We start from the raw sequence: 17,218 nt of genomic DNA on the forward strand, positions 1-17,218 counted from the left end.
CATGTCCATGGCTCCAAACAATGAAGACATCATCCACATAACGTTTCCAAACTTTAGGTGTTAAAATAAAGGAAGAGATAGCCTTGGTTTCAAAATCTTCTAAGTAAATATTTGCAAGAACAGGAGATAAAGGATTACCCATAGCCAGTCCATGATTTTGTTTGTAAATATTATCTTGAAATTTGAAGTAACCGGACCTGATGCAATGTGTAAGCAAGGCTAACATTTTTTACTTAGAAGATTTTGAAACCAAGGCTGTCTCTTCCTTTATTTTAACACCTAAAGTTTGGAAACGTTATGTGGATGATGTCTTCATTGTTTGGAGCCATGGACATGAATCCCTTATGGTTTTCCTCGAACATCTCAATAGCCGACATCAAAGTATTAAGTTTACTGCTGAGCTTGAAACGGATAATTCCTTGCCTTTTCTTGATGTCAAACTGACTCGCTCTTCTGCTGGTAAACTAAAAATATCGATATATAGAAAACCCACACATACCAACAGATATCTGCACAGTCAATCTCATCATTTCCCTCCTCATAAGCTTGGAATAATTTCCACCTTGGGACATAGAGCCCGTTCTCTTCTTGATGATCCAAATGAACTGCTTACAGAAATAAACCATCTGAAAACTTCTTTCGAAGTTAATGGATATTCCAAGAAAATCATTAACAAATTCCTTCTTAATCCTCCCAGACATCACTCAGAAGAAACAAATAGATTCAAAAGCAATATATCTATTCCTTACATAAGTACTGTTTCACATAAATTAGCAAAAGTTCTAAAAAAATACAATATCAGAACCTTGTTCACTCCACTTCCAAAGATCCGTTCCTTAATTAGCCACCCAAAACCTTGTCATCATCAACTCAAATACCCTGGCGTATATAAAATATTATGTGACTGCGATATTCCTTATTTCGGACAGACAGACAAATCTGTCGAAATGCGTATGGAAGAACACATGAGAGACATTACTTACAAGAGACAGCGAGCAAGTGCATTATCAAGTCATATCCTCTTCTCGGCTAATCCTAATGATAATAACCAAAGTCACAAAGTCTGCTGGGAAAAATCTACAAACATCTTCCGTTGCAGTGATGAAATAGAAAGAAAAATTGTGGAATCGAGAGAAATCATCTTCAATCCTGTTCATCTAAATAACAACTTAAGCTACAACCTCCCGGATAGTCATTCAGCTGTAATCATGTACTGGCGTTCACGTGATGCAGCAAGCACGCACTCTCCCAACAATGCAACAAATGAAAGAACAGCTTCAAATACAACTACACTGTTTTAATGCTAATTATGTATAAAGACTGTCTATGATGTTCATAGTCTTTTAACCCTCAATGTTTAGTGTTTTTTCTTTTATAATGTCACCTGAAGAAGGCTGTTACAGGCCGAAACTAGTAGTGTGTTTATATTAAAACCTTTTTAATTAAATCTCGGTTCTAGTCATTCAATATTTTTCATAAAACTATGTATGTTAACCGAGTCAATGATCGTTCTGTCATATATATATATATATATATATATATTGCAGTTTATTTTACACTGTAATAATTAACTTTTCTTCAGTGAAAGCATAACTCTTGGCAATTTAATTTAAGTGGCTCATTCTATTTTGAATAAATCAATTGTTTGCATTCTACTTTGTAACAACTGTCTTTTAAGTCACTGATGATGATCTGTTAATTTCAGACTGAAATATATGGCAGCATATTTAATAAATAATACTTTTACCTTGTGTTTTTGTGTATTAAATAAGCTGCTGGATGAAGTTGTTAGTTGATATCAAAATACTTTAGATAAGTTATACACTCATTTTGGAAGACCTGCTCGTTTCAATAAAGAAAGTTATCCAGTAAGACTCATCGTCAATTGTATTGACTCTCCAACCTATAGAATTGCTGAATTTCTTTCACATTTATTAATTGCCCGTATTGGAAAATCCAGATCATTCATCAAGAAGTCCACATATTTTCTTGAAAAAATCAAGAATATTCAAATACAAGAGTCGGATTTGTTAGTCCACTTTCACTAACAAATTGTTTCTCTATTTAACAACATTCAATTATCTGAGACTGTTAATTTACTATATGTTGATTATGCTCCTGATAGTGCAAAGATTTTTGAATTTGTTATAGAATCAGGAGATTTCAGCTGGAAAATCAAGATTTGTAGGCAGGTTGAAGCTATTGCCATGAGTAACCCTCTCTCCCTACCTATGGCAAACTATTTTTTGAACCATCTGGAAGTTACCTTGTTCTCGTCCATTCATCCCCAATTCATCCTCTTTGGTTTCATTACGTCGATGATGTTTTTGCTGTTTGGCCTCATCTTGAAAATGAACTTACCATGTTCCTACAATGAAACAATAGCCTTCGTCCACGCATTCAATTCATCATGGAAAATGAAAATGCTGGTAGTTTACCATTCTTGAACCTCCTTCTTACTCACACAGCCTCTGGTAATTTGACAACCAGTGTTTATCGAAAACACACCTTTACTGGCAGATACATTCATCAAAAGTGTGAACCTCTCAAAAAATTGGTCTTATCAAGTCTAATTAATAGAGCATATAATGTATCCTTCTCTCTCCCTCAATCTTATAACAAGAACTTCTCACTATCAAAACTTTAATGAAATTTAATGGTTACAATCCTCATCAAATCCAGCAGATAATTGACTCCTATGTTCCAACACCTAAGGATTCTTCAACAGACATAGGATTCCAATCCCATATATTTCTGATATCTCTGAACCTATTGGTAGAATTTTGAAGAAGTATCACCTTATTCACACATATTTTCTTATCAACAAAATTTCTCATCTGTTACCATCTACAAAAGACAAACTGTCACCTCTCTCATTAGCTGGTGTTTACCAGATGCCTTGTGAATATAATTTCACATACTTTTAGCATACAGACCATTCCGTGAGAAACAGAATTAATGACCATCAATGTTATATTGAATACAAACCTCAAAATTCTGGTCTGGCACAACATAGTAATGATACTAAACACAGTATCCAGTGGGATGAAGCTCGTCTTCTTCATAGAAGCAGTTTTAAATATGAACGCTTTTTCAAAGAAGGTTGTGAAGCTGTTTTACATCTGCCAAACCTGAATTAGAAGGATCCTCTCTCTCTCTCTCTCCCCCCCCCCCCCCCCCCCCCTGAAGAGTGGAAGTGGATGTGCAGAATCAGGGAAACTAGAGTTATTAAGGGGGGGGGGGGGGAGTAGATATGCAAACTTTAGGGAGACAGTTGAGTGTATGAATGTGTGTAATATGCCCGAGCGAGTACGAAGGACAACAAATCATAATGGGATAGTTAGTACAAGGCATCAAAATAGGGATGGGACAAATGGGCTTCTGCAATTCATATATACTAATTCCAGAAGTATTAGGAACAAGAAGGAAGAATTTTTGGCCTTGGTTGGCACTTCCAGGCCACAGGTTATTGGCATTAGTGAAACATGGCTGACAGAAGATGATATAGCTAGTGGAATTGAATGTGAGGGGTATGGTGTGTTCAGGAGTGACAGGGAGAATAAAATGGGGGGAGGAGTGTTATTGATGATAGCTGAGCTGCAGCCAAGGAGAATAGAACTGGAACTGCAGGATAGAGAAAAGAGCACATTTGAGGCTATTTGGTGTCAGATTGAGACAAGCAGAACAAAATATACAGGGTGCTACTATAGACCAGGTGATGGAATAGATGGCGGAGATAGTATGCATAAGCAAATAGAAGAAATGAGTGGAAGGAGGGTAATTATTATGGGAGATTTCAACTATGGTAACATTGATTGGAAGGAGGAGAGGACACATGGGAAGAAGGAATTGGATTTTATGTAGTTATTAAGGGATAACTATCTGTGACAGCATGTAATGGAAAATACTAGGGGTCAGACAGTGCTTGATCTAGTAATTGCATCTAAGAATTTGGCTGTAACCACGTTGCCACCAATTGGTGAGAGTGATCATAGGGTCTTGACTTGGGAAGTGGCTGAAGGTGTGGAATTTACAATTAAGACATGGTACATGTGGAATTATCGGGCTGGTAAGTATGACAAGCTTAGTAGTGTGATTGGTTCAGTGCCATGGCATGTGAAACTGCAAGGGCTGGATGTTGATAGTGCATGGGAGGCGGTTAAGAAGTGTTTGCAGGAGGCAATGGCTGACTGTATACCTGGAGTCCGAATAATAAATCAAGTAGGGGTTAAATGGATGAATAACACCATTAATCTTGAGCTGCAAAAAAAGAAACAACTGTGGAGGGAATTTAAGGAGAAAGGTGACTGGCAGGCACATGAACGCTACAAAGCACAGGCTAGAAGGGTAACAAGTGTGGTAAGAAAAGCAAAAGTGGATTATGAAAGAACATTAGCCATGCAGGCTAAAGAGAATCCAAAACAGTTTTTTCGATATGTTGCAAGTAAAAGAAAAAAATGTATACGGCAGAATGATTTTAAAGAATGCCGATGGTAGGGAGGTAACCGAATCAGTTGATATTGTGGAATTACTGAGCGAGCACTTTGCAAGAGTATATCATCCAGGTGGTGACATTGCAGGAATGAATGAACCAATAGCTTATTCGAGAATTGTGGTGAATGAAGTGGAGGTGAATAGTCCATTACAAAACCTCAATGTCAATACATCTGTGGGATTGGATGGTATACCAGCTCATGTTGTACGTGAAGTGGCTAAAGAATCGTTAGTGCCCTTGACTACTTTGTTTAATTTGAGTCTTGGGTATGGGTTAGTCATGAGGGAGTGGAAAGAGGGGAAAATAGTTCCACTGCATAAAGGAGGTTCCAAGGCTGCTGTTGTAAATTACCGACCGATCAGCATATCAGGAATCGTTTTCAAGGTCTTGGAGAAAATAGTCAAGAGGAAAATACAGGATTGGATAAATGAAAATGGGATACTGTATGGGGGACAGCATGGTTTTGTGAAGGGTAGATCATGCCTCAGTAACTTGCTCACATTTTTTAACACAGTGACGGCTAAACTGGATAAGGGTAATGGGTTTACAGTGATTCTACTGGTCCTTGCTAAGGCCTTTGACAGGATACCACATGGAATTCTAATCAATAAACTGCAGCATATGGGGATGGATATAGGGTTGGTGAGATAGATAGCAGGGTGGTTGATGGAGAGATATCAGAGAGTGGTTTATTCAGGAGTAGAGTCCAAAAGACGGCCTGTGACTAGTGGTGTGCCGCAGGGTTCTGTTCTTGGACTACTACTTTTCAATTTGTTCATTAACGATATAGGAAAGGATCTGAAAGGAAGTGTTCATTTGTTTACTGATGATGCAAAGTTGGGTAGAGCAATAGTGAGTGCACAGGATGTCAAAATTTTGCAGAATGATTTGGATAGTTTGGAGGACTGGGCTAAGGAGAATGGATGTTAATTTAATGTGGCAAAGTGTAAGATTATGCATTTTGGGATGAAAAGATTAGCAGCAGTATATCACATTGGTGGAACCGTAGTCCAGGAGATTGACGAGGCCAGGGATTTGGGAGTGTTGGTGGACAGGGAGTTGAAGTTTAGGGAGGCACATCGCAAAAGTGGCTAAATCAGCTCATGAAATCACTTGGTTGCTGAAAAATACTTTAACAAACAGGTTATTGTTCCTCTGTATCCAGCATTGATAAGACCCCACTAGACTGCTGTGCCCAGATATGGGTTCCAGAGTTTCTTCTTGATGGGGAGGAGGTGGAGAGGATCCAGAGACGAGTGATCAAGATGATAGCAGGTCTATTGAATGAACCTTATGAGAACAGGTTAAAGATTTGTGGGCTGCAGAAATTGGTTGATAAGCAGAAAAGGGTTGATATCATTGAGACATTCTCCAGAAGATATTTTTGAGAATAGGACTGATGGGCTGCCAGAGTCTGTTGTGGGTGCCATGACTGTGAATGAGTTCAAGGTGAGGTATGATAGATACTGTGTGAATGTCAAATAGTTGTTCTTGACATGATGTTAAGGCCTCCCTCGATGAGTCTATCGACTCCTTGGAGTTGCCCGTAATAATAATAATAAAAAAATTTCAGAGATTCTAATTCTACTTAAACATCAAAAAGAGATTTAATATTATTTATTAATATATTAATTTCTAGCACACAGCAACTGTTTTTAATTGGTAAACCAATTGTTGTACCTTGTATTCCTGCTTCCCTGATTTGCTTTGTTTCTACGCACTGAGAATATACTGTTATTTTCAGTACGAAATATTTGAACTTTTATTTCATTAAAGTTAATTACTGTGGTTATTGTGTAATTTGTTGTTTATAGTTATGCTACAGGTACTTTTAAAGATTAAGCTTAGTAACGGTATAAATTCCATTTCCATCTCCAATTATCATGGGAGATTCATCTATCACCATATTCGAAATCTCCCATGATAATTGCTCGACCTGCACTCATTGTGCTAATCTGCTGATGCATGGTGTCCACATTTTCTTCTGGACCCCCAGGTCTCTATTAGCAACCAACAATATATTTTGGCCAATTGGCCTCTATTTCACACGAGACAGCCTCAAATGAACCATTTCCATCAGATCTATGATCTTCCTTAATTCAATTTCTTTGGTTGAAGTTCCTCAGCTGTCATTAATAGTACCTCTCCTCTTGTCCTATTTCTTCTATCTTCTCTGAAAATACAATATCAGTTACATTCTGTCCCTGTAACTACATCATTCTCTGATAACCAGGTCTCACTGATGCATATAATGTTTGGCTAAGTTGAGATCACCAATGCTAAAAACTCCTCTCCTTTATTTCTGATACTTTGGGCATTCGTATACATGCATTTCACCATCCTCTTGGGCCTACAGTTAGTCTTACATAATGTTATTACCTGCCCATTCAGATTCAAAACCTGGGAAATTGCACCCAGGTCTTCACAATCATTCCTGCAATCATACTTATCTATTCCAGAGATGGCTATTTCTTGCACAGTCATTCCGTCACTCACACTCATTTGTCCCAGGGGTGGCTAGACACGTGCTTGATTGCTTCCCCCTAATATTTTTAGTTTCCCAGGTTTTGTTTTCCCAACTTCTCACCAAACAACACTTTCTCCCAACGCGAAAACCATATAAGTGTAGTCCATCTGGTATATACAGATTCTTACACCCATCAAATTCACTCCTACATCTGTAAACTGCACACTATTCCTCCTACACAATCTTCTCATTGACAATCGTGGCCCTTCTTCTCATTTCTATCCTATCATATTGAGGAAGCAGACTCACAAACTTTACTTTCTTACTCTTCATTTTGCTTCTTCTAACAACTCTTTCATATCTTCTCTCGTATATTTCTCAGCTTTCAAATCATTTGTACCTACCAAAACAATTAATTTGTTCACTTTCTTCTACAAACTTAAGGCTTCTGTAACATCCTTTATCTTCACACCTGGAAAACATGCTTTCATCACTTTCTCATTAAGTATACCTCCTATCATCGAATCGCATACAATACTATCTCTTTTCTTCCAGTTTCCTGAACTTTTATGCTTTTCCCATTCATTTCATTCTCTGACCTTCTGTACCACATGCCAGTCATTTCTCCAGTTGCTCAAGCTCACGTTTTGTCCTGGGAATGAGTCTTTATCTTCAGTATTCTTCGAGGGGCATTTGTTTATATACTTTTACTCATAATTTAAGTTTTCTTGATGATGTCTCTATATTCTTTAAGAGTGCATGCAAACTTACATTCCAGGAACTTTCAATATAGTTTCTCTCTTTTACAGGACAGTATCCTTTTATAGTGACTACATACACCTTTGTAGTGAGTTTAAGATCTGAATTTTATTTTTTTTCTGTGCAGACAACATTATCATATGTACTTAGCTGAGTCCTATTAGTGTTTACTTCAGATTTTTCCACTTGCTCTCTGAGATTCTTTAGTCATACAAGAACCATTGTTTCTTTTTTGTCATCTGCCCTTTCTAGACTTGAAATATTGTCACAAAATAGCTTGTGTGAATTCCCACCTTGAAAATTTGCCATTATCACTGTATCTAAATTTGCATACTATTCAAGAAGGTTATCATCTTGTTTAATATCAAATACTATAGCCATGTTAGACATTTTTGTTGACTAATCCTGTTATATAAGGTAAATAAGTTCCCCCTATTTTGAAGGTTCTGTTTTCACTATGCCACATACATGAAAATTAAGTTTTCTTTTTTTATATATTTTATTAACAATATATATATATTATGTATGTATTTTATCCTTCAGCCTTATGGCTGGTGGGGTAGCAATATGATACTATACTAGGGAGATGGTTTTCCATTGCCTTCCTTGCCATAAGCATTTTTATGACTGTAGCCGTGTGTGTTCACGGGACCGGTTTGCCTGTTTGGAGGGATGAAAAACCCAAGTTACTGGGAGAAAAAACTCTCCACCTCCATATGAGACCGAATACACACACACACACACAGAGTCTATCAAAAAAATGTATACACACTTTAATAGATGTCATCTATGGACTTTTTTCAAAGTTGGATCGAATTATGTAATAATCTTGGGTTGCAAACTTTCCATTTAGCTGCTTTAAGACCTGCAGCGTATGCTTGCACTGCTAACTCAGTGCAATGTGTAGTATGATGTTCTCTCAAAAGATGGTCTTACTCACATGAATACCAGCATCAACATGTGACCAGTAGGATAGTCAAACAAAATGGCCGAAGCATGATTGTTGTTCGAGGAATGCAAGACCATTTTAAAGTGGTATTTCAAATTTGAGAATATTGTTGAATTTCAACGACAACGACAATGCAATTGTCAGGCGTGTTGGAGGACGATAAGTTTGAGACCCATGATGTGCACAAGGGAAGATCTGGGAGGCCTTGCACAGCAACAAGTCCTGATTCCTCGGCTGTGGTTGAAACAGTTTACATGCGCACCACAAAAGTCTACCACACAATGTGCACATCAGACAGGAGTTAGCAGTGCAAGCATACACCACATTCTTAAAGCAGCTAAATGGAAAGTTTGTATCCCGAGATTATTACATACAATGAATGAAGATGATCCTGATCGAAGAATGCAGTATTGTGAGCGGTTTCAACACCATGGTAGATGAAACCATTTACATGATGTAATGTATTGTAGAAAACCAGCTAAATGGAAAGTTTGCATCCCAAGATTATTACATGCAATGAATGAAGATGATCCTGATTGAAGAATGCAGTGTGAGTGGTTTCAACACCATGATAGATGAGGATGAGGAGTTTGTGAGGAAGATGGTTTGGTCTGATGAAACACAATTTAAGCTTAATGGAATGGTGAATCAGCATAGTTGTGTTTACTGGGCTTTCATGTGGACAAGGCAGTCAATCTACTCGGGCTTAATGTCTGGTGTGGATTGTCATCTAGGGGTTTAATAGGACCATTCTTCTTTGACGGTACTGTTACTGGTCAAGTGTACCTAGACATGCTACGCACATCCATTTTACCTGCCGTTCATGTACTTTATGGGAGTGATAAATTTCTCTTCCAACAAGATGGCGCACCACCACGCTACCACTGAGATGTCAGAGCTTATCTCGATGAGAGTTTGCAGGGACAATGGATAGGATTAAGAGGTGCGGCTGAGTTCACCCCCCCCCCACACACACCACATTCTCCTGATTTAACACCCTTGGACTTCTACATAAAGGGGGACTCTAAAGGATGTAGCATATCGTAGAAAACAGCTACACTGGTGTCCCCCTTCAGAAAGAAATTGAAATGGCATGCACAGCAATTCCACTGGACACTTCGGCCAACGTTGCCCAAGCAGTAGTTCACCATAATAATAAGTGTCTGGACCACTAATGGTAACCCCTTTGAGCACCTCGTGTAATTGTAGAAGGCAAAGGTAACTTGTATTCATCCCTTGGTGTCTGTATAAATTTAGTATTACAATTTTTATACAGGTTTTTCTTTTGAAGTGTGTATACATTTTTTTGACGGACTCTGTGTATAAAAATTTGAAGAAATTCAATGACTAGAACCCAAGAGATAACAAAGTGTAAAAGCTATTATTTGAATGCACAACTAGTTTTATCTTCTTAGAAGACTTCATCATGTATATAATATGAAAAGAGAAATACAAAAAATATAATTACAGGAGAAGAACAGCTATAAAGTTTGGTGTACGTGAGACGATGCCTGTGCGACGAATGTGTCCAAGAATACTATTGCATCCAGAACACCTTCAAATGTCGGCATTATGTTTGCAACTTAATTTATAGCAATTATTCTGTAGTGTATATTTTTCATATTTCTCTTTTTATGTTATGCACCTGATGAAATCTTTTAAGATGAAACTAGTGAATTTTGTGAACAAAAATGAAGAAAATGTCCTTGTTTACAAAACTGTTTTTCTGTGGTAAAATAACGTTTTATTAGTGATCCATGGAAAAATTGTTGAAGAGAAAGCATGTCAGTGAAGAAAATAATAGTGAAGATGTACAGTTATCAGAGCTAAGTATGAATTAGGCAAAGAGAGAGGTGACCACTGCTCAAAAGCACCAACTTTATGATGAAAGTCATTTATCGATTAATTTTACATGGCTTGGAGAACAAGGCTGTCCTCTTCCATTGTGTATTGTTTGTGGGGGAAAATCTCAGTAACACATGTATAGTACCAACCAAGTGTAATCATCATTTTTGTTGATCCCAGCCACATGTAAGATAAACCAGCTTCTTACTTTAAAAGTGTTGTAAAATCACAAGACAGCTTTATGTAAAGAAGGTATGTTTCACAACTCCTGAAAAGGCTCAAAATATTTAGTAGAAGCAAGATATTTACTAACTGAGCTACTTGTAAAACAAATGAAAAGATACAGTATTGCTGAAAGCCTAATAATGTTTGCTTGTGAAATATTAATGAAATCATGCTAAATAAAGAAGCTGAAAATGAAATAGGAACGGTACCTGTTTCTGGTGATAATATGAGAAGGCATATAGGCATCATATTAGACAACATTGAAGATATTCTGTTAGAAACATTAAAAATACCTCCTTTGCCTAGAAATTGATGATCCAACAGACATAACAGGGAAAGCTCAGCTTTTAGCATTAAACAGGGCAGTAGTCTCACAACAGACAATGAATTTCATCTTCTATCTAAAGAGAATCGCAAACATCCATGCCCATAGTGAGATTCAAGCCCTCATTTCTCATTGTGAGTGGCATTCTAACTTGGCCAACCAGGTCAGCATAAGTAACTGATTTCAGACCAAGTCCCCAGACACTGCTGATTTCTCTCTCTTGCCTTCAATTGATTAAGCCATGGCACATTTACCAATATGTTTCTATAATAAATTTATCATAGTTTCCCTACTCTGTAATTTCACACATATCCATTGTTCTGTGCAGCTTGTACCTGCTTAGCCACTTTCTGCATCAAAGCACATGATCATTCTCTGCAGCGAGCAGCAGCTAACATCTTCTGTTATCACTGTATGTGACAGTATTAATAAATCCAACTCTCATATTCTACGTGTTGCTTTGACTATATACTGCAAAGAGTAGTTGTCCCTAAGTAGCTCAAGAAATTCATCTCCATGCTCACATATATTATTTATAGCTTGCACTTACTGTCTCTGTAGTTAAAATCAGCCATTATCATCACCTTCCTGTTAATCACCAGTCTTATCTACTTAAGCATTTCAAAATCATCTCCCAGTGTGGCAATGTCACACCAAAGTCCACAAAGCCATTATCACTGCTGCTTTTTTTGCAATTTCCACATGTAAGGGGTATAATTCTTCTGAGATCATCAGTAATACTCCACCCTTCTTTTATCTTTTCTGTCTTTTTCAAAAAAAAAAAAAAAAACTATAACCATCATATTCTGTTCCATTGAGTACTTCATCCTCTGTTAACCACATCTCACTAATGATTTTCACATCCGATCAATTTTATTAAGGCTACTCATTCAGCACCTGTATTTCTTTAGAAAAAATGTAAAATTTTTCCTGAAGAAATGAAAAACAACATATGTCTGTGTACATTAAATTAAAATAAAAAACAAATGTTGCCATTTGTCTCCTTTTCAGAAAGGAGGCAAGTGTGATATTGTTCTCACTAGTATGATATTCACTTACATGCTCATTAAATAATTCCACTACATTACGGTTGCAGTCTTTTGATATTACAACTCTCCACTAGTGTTGCATTTCAGTATATTTATTCTTCCTGTTGCTTGTCACATATGATGGGAATGTGTTGAAAAGTTGTAATCACCATGAAGGAATTGAGGTACATCATGACATGATGTATTGTTGACCCCACACATAAAAGGTCACACAGCCTATAACACTACAAGTGCCATTGGGCAAGTGATTAAGAAGATCATGCTTGGACACCCTCCTCCAAACAGGATCTTCCAAAATATGTGGCAGTGGGATGATGCACCAGCTGACTGGTGCATCATCTTGAGTCTTAGCCTCAGCTTCAGTCTCAGCTCAGGAATGATACCATAGGAATGGAAGGAATGTATGATAATTCTATTGAACAATGGAGGTGCAAAAACTGATGTGTCTTACTACCTACCAATCACTATCCCTGGAGTGGCAGTGAAGATTTTAGAGAAGTTAGTAAGAACTTGCATACCGAAATGGTTAGACAAACAAGTTATACTCTGCAAGGAGCAGGATGAGTTTACTAAAGGAAGGTCACGTTTTAGCAATTTGCTCATATTTCATAACAATGTTAGAGCCAAGTTGGATAAAGGGAATGGATAGCCTATGATAATGTTGGAGCTTGTTAAGGCATTTGATAGGATACCACGTGAAAGGCTGTTGCATAAACTGGAGAATATGGGATTGAAAATAAACTCTTGACTTGGATCAGGGGATAGTTGACAGACAGATATCAAAAAGTGGTATACAGTGAGTGTGAATCTGCCAAATTTAAGGTGACCAGTGGTGCACCTTAGGGTTTGGTCCTTGGGCCATTATTATTCAATCTATACATTAATGACATCAGGCAGGGTCTAACATCAGATGTGCAATTGTTTGCCGATGATGCGGAGATAGGCAGGGCAATCAGGGATGCTACTGATATTCAGCATTTACGAAATGATGTGAATAGGCTGGAAATTTGAGCAAACAAAAATGGCTGTCAGTTTAATGTTAATAAGTTTAAAGTTATGCACTTTGGCATAATCCAGCGTCATATTATATTAGCAGGGTTATGCTACAAGAAACTGATCGGGCAAGGGATCTTGTCATGTTGGTGGATAAGAATTCAAAGTTCACATAGCAAAAAGTTTCAAATACAACTCAGAGGATAATTGCAATTGTGAAGTGAATCTTGATATCTAAGGGGAAGTCATTTTACCTCTTTATAATGCTTTGATAAGACCACACCTGGATTATTATGTGCAGGTTTGGTCTCCCAGATTCCAAAGGGATAAAGAAGCTGTGGAAAGGGTGCAAAGAAGAGTTACAAAGATTATATCTGGATTACGGGATTTAGATTATGAGGACAGGTTGCAAGTATGTGGATTACAGATTTTTGATAGAGTTCGACAAACTTTTGAATGGGTGTTATAGGATATCATTTGATAAAAATTTTTGTTATATGGAAGGCGGGAAGAGAACACAGGACGATCCATGGAAGTTAGGTTTGATCACAGTCAAGAAAGGGTTAAAAGCTAGGTTTTTCTCCCAGAGAGCAGTGAGTGAGTGGAATAATTTTCCCTTATGGGTAGTGAGTGCATCTAGTGTGAATGAATTTAAGGGAAGGTATGACAACTGGTTTGGGTGATTTCATAATATACTACCTAGTAGATGTAGATAACATTTCCTCTGACTGAAAACATATCCTTTTGTAGTTCTTGATGGATAACTCGCATGCCTTTTGTGGAAACACACACATCACAAGGTGGGATAGGCTGTTCATTGCCTGTAAATTTAGTGGCTTGCTACTACTTTTTCTCTATGACCTTCATGTCGCAAGAATGATAAAAGGTAGTAGTAAAGTCCACTCCCTGAATCTTAGTACCACCTTTTATCATTCTTGCAACATGAGGAATTGAACCCCATTATAAGTGGAGAAAGCTGCTCAGTTATCAAGTCACTCTGACGGTAAATAGCATCACACATAATACAGAACCTTGTGGAACTTCCTCCTTTTGGAGAAAGGGTCTTGAAACAATTGATACCACTTAGATTTCAAGATCTAGTTAGATATAAAGTTTTTAAGAAAGCATCTTATGAAATCTAACTTGTTTAGGGGATTTAACTATGCCAAACCCCAAAGATGTGCCATTAGCTTGATCCATTTCAATAAAAGCTAATACTGTAGTTTCTCCTATAATGCTATATTTATGTTCCTAAAACTCACTGTTTTATAAACTTTTGCACAATAAAAGTAACAGTACTTATAAGGGAAAATGGGGTAGGAGAGAAAGAAAAACAGAACACTTAAAGCCTAAACATTCTCCATAAGTAATAGTATACACTAAAAAAATTAACTAATGAAATAAAAAAAATGTTATTGCTGTTCGACGCATGTTTAATTAATAATAAAGAAATATGGCAAATACAGTACTAAACAACTGTGCAGCAGTCACAATTATTCCTTATATAAGCAAAAAAAAATTGGAACAAATAATTAAAATACATCCCAACCCACCCAAAATAATACAAATTTTTTTCTAATAAGAAACACTTCCGTATTTATTTTACCAACATTCGAAGCATTAATACAAAAATTAGTGGCATACATCACCACTTACAGACATAAAAATCTGATCCTTTTTTCCTAACAGAACCTCAGTTGGCATCCTCCACAACCTAAGTGCACCCTAACTTCCCTAGCTACATCCTACACGATGTGTTTCACAAAAAGGGTGGAATGTGCAATTGTGTAATCTGATATTCATTGTCAAAGACAATGAATATCAGATTACAGATCATATCCACTTTATGATCTGCTCTGGCTCAAGATTTCCTTACCCCCTTTACAGCATTCATTTACTCTCTCCTACCTCCAACATTCTCCTGCTATTTTGTGACTACCTATCACTAAAAATTGATTTCTAACAAACTAATTATCCAAATTTTGAAATTGTCTCCTTCAGGACATCGACATCCATAACACAAACTGGCTCCCCAACTTCACAGATGAAGCTGGTAGGGAAGCTGAATCATTTACATCGTTCATGACCTAACACAAATAGTCAATCCACCACCCGGTATACTAAACAGTCCTCATCATTCTACCAACATTCTATTGACCTTTTGTTAACGATTTCACCCTCCAAATATACTGTGGATGTCTGCTCTTCTTTTGCACCTCTGACCACAATCTTATTCAAGTGTCCTTCTCTACAGTTTGTCCCCTGCCCAGCCAATCCCAGCCTCATACCCTATGGCACTGTAATTCTGCCAAAGTAGGAAGGCCTCTGGAATTTTCATGCTTCTTTTTAATGGTCAAATTACTGCTTTTGCTCTCATGATCCAAATATCTGCACTGAACTAGTAATCGAAATAATGCTCACTGGAACAAGAGCCTCATTCCCCACTCCACTGCACTGCAAACTTCTGACCTGTATCCAAGCCCTAGTTCCCAAAAAAATGTTCCTCCAATGTCTATGATAAAAATGCAGCTTATGCAGTGCAAGCTTCTCATTCAGCTTGCACAACAGTTAGAAACATGTGTAAAAAATTTATCAATGATTCCAAAGCAGACTTCGTAAGAATGAAATGCAATAAACTCACCTCTCAGTTGGCAATCAAGCTGTCAGGTCCCTTGCTAAGGATGTTGGGTGTAACTTCTGCCCTTCCACACTGCCACCTCTCCAGCATCCTGGTGGTATTATGGTAATCTCAACCAAGGAAAAGACATCTCTTGGCATCAATTTTTCCCTTCAACTCCTACCTGAACAACCAAGGCAAATCATCTCATATACCTCCACAAATTTCCTACTACATGCCTCCTCTGAACTTTCATCAAAAATACATCAGAAAAACGCTTACCTAATCTTGATATTAATAAAGTTTCTGGTCCAGATGGTATTCCTTTGGTTGTGCTCAAGACTTGTTCTACAGAATTGACACCCATCCTGTGCCTGCTATATAAAGTTTCATAATCTACTTGGACCTACCCAATAGCATGGAAGCAAGCTCAGGTCCCACCTGTACCCAAAAAGGGAGACAAAAGTCAGTCATTTATCATCCCATTGCTCTCATCTTAGTACTTTCAAAAAGTGATGGAGAAGAATAAACCAGCTTCTTCATTACATGGAGACTCATCATTTAATTAGTGATCACCAATATAGATTCTGCCATTCTCGTTCCACAGCCGACCTCCTAGCTAATCTCACCTACCTTTGGACTCAGGCCATGAAAAGATTTGTAGAAACTTATGTTATCATTCTCGATATTTTGAAGGCATTTGATCGTGTCTGGTACCGAGCCCCCCCCCCCCCCCCGTACAACCTCCCATCTTATGGCCTCCCTTCTACACTGGGCAATCTGGCAATCCCTGATAATCATTGGGAAGCTGGAAATCCCTTCTAGATTGCCAGCTTCCTCACTGGATGACTCCCTCTCATCAGATTTCCCTGTCAACAGTAGAGTACCTCAGGGTTCTGTGTTCTCGCCCACTCATCTCCTTTTTTTTATCAGTGACCTCTTTTCTTTGACTTCAAATCCTATTTGCATCTTAGCCGATGATAGTACTCTTCATTCTTCTTCATCATTCTAAACACTGTAGTACCCTAAAGTTAGATTCCACAAGATATTCGATAACTAGTGACTGAAACACAGATCTCTTCATCATCTTGAAATGGGGTAAATGCAAAAAAATCTCAACCCTGCTTTATTACCCCCCCCCCCAAGAAAAATCATTCTTCATCCCCTCTCATTTTTGATAATGTTCCAGTTTATCTTGGCACAAACATACTCACATCGCCTCCTTAGTTTCTAAAAAGCTTGGTGTTTTTTTTTCATTCTAAATATTACTTCTCTTCCTCTCTCAACTCTTCTGTTGAGAGAGGAAGAGAAGTTCCCACATTTGGGGTGGAGCATCCAAGACACCTCTCTAATTAGGAATTCTTGATGATATTTAGAAGAAGGCAATTTACTTATTAGATGACCGTTCGCTCACAGACTCCCTTCAGTCACTTTATCATTGGAGCTCTGTGCCTTTTCTGTAGGTAATTTCTTGGGCATTGCTCCTCTGAATTG

At 37.7% G+C, this 17,218-nt stretch overlaps 1 protein-coding gene across 6 annotated transcripts in view; it reads left to right on the plus strand.

Moving 5' to 3' along the window:
- Nucleotides 1-17,218, plus strand: part of vap (RAS p21 protein activator vap) — a 689,463-nt gene that overhangs the window by 287,050 nt on the left and 385,195 nt on the right. The window lies entirely within an intron of this gene.

The sequence above is a fragment of the Typopeltis vanoorti genome, chromosome 16 (assembly GCF_054136105.1).
Source record: "Typopeltis vanoorti isolate ZY-2024b chromosome 16, IOZ_Tvanoo_1.0, whole genome shotgun sequence".
NCBI classification, from domain to species: Eukaryota; Metazoa; Arthropoda; class Arachnida; order Uropygi; family Thelyphonidae; genus Typopeltis; species Typopeltis vanoorti.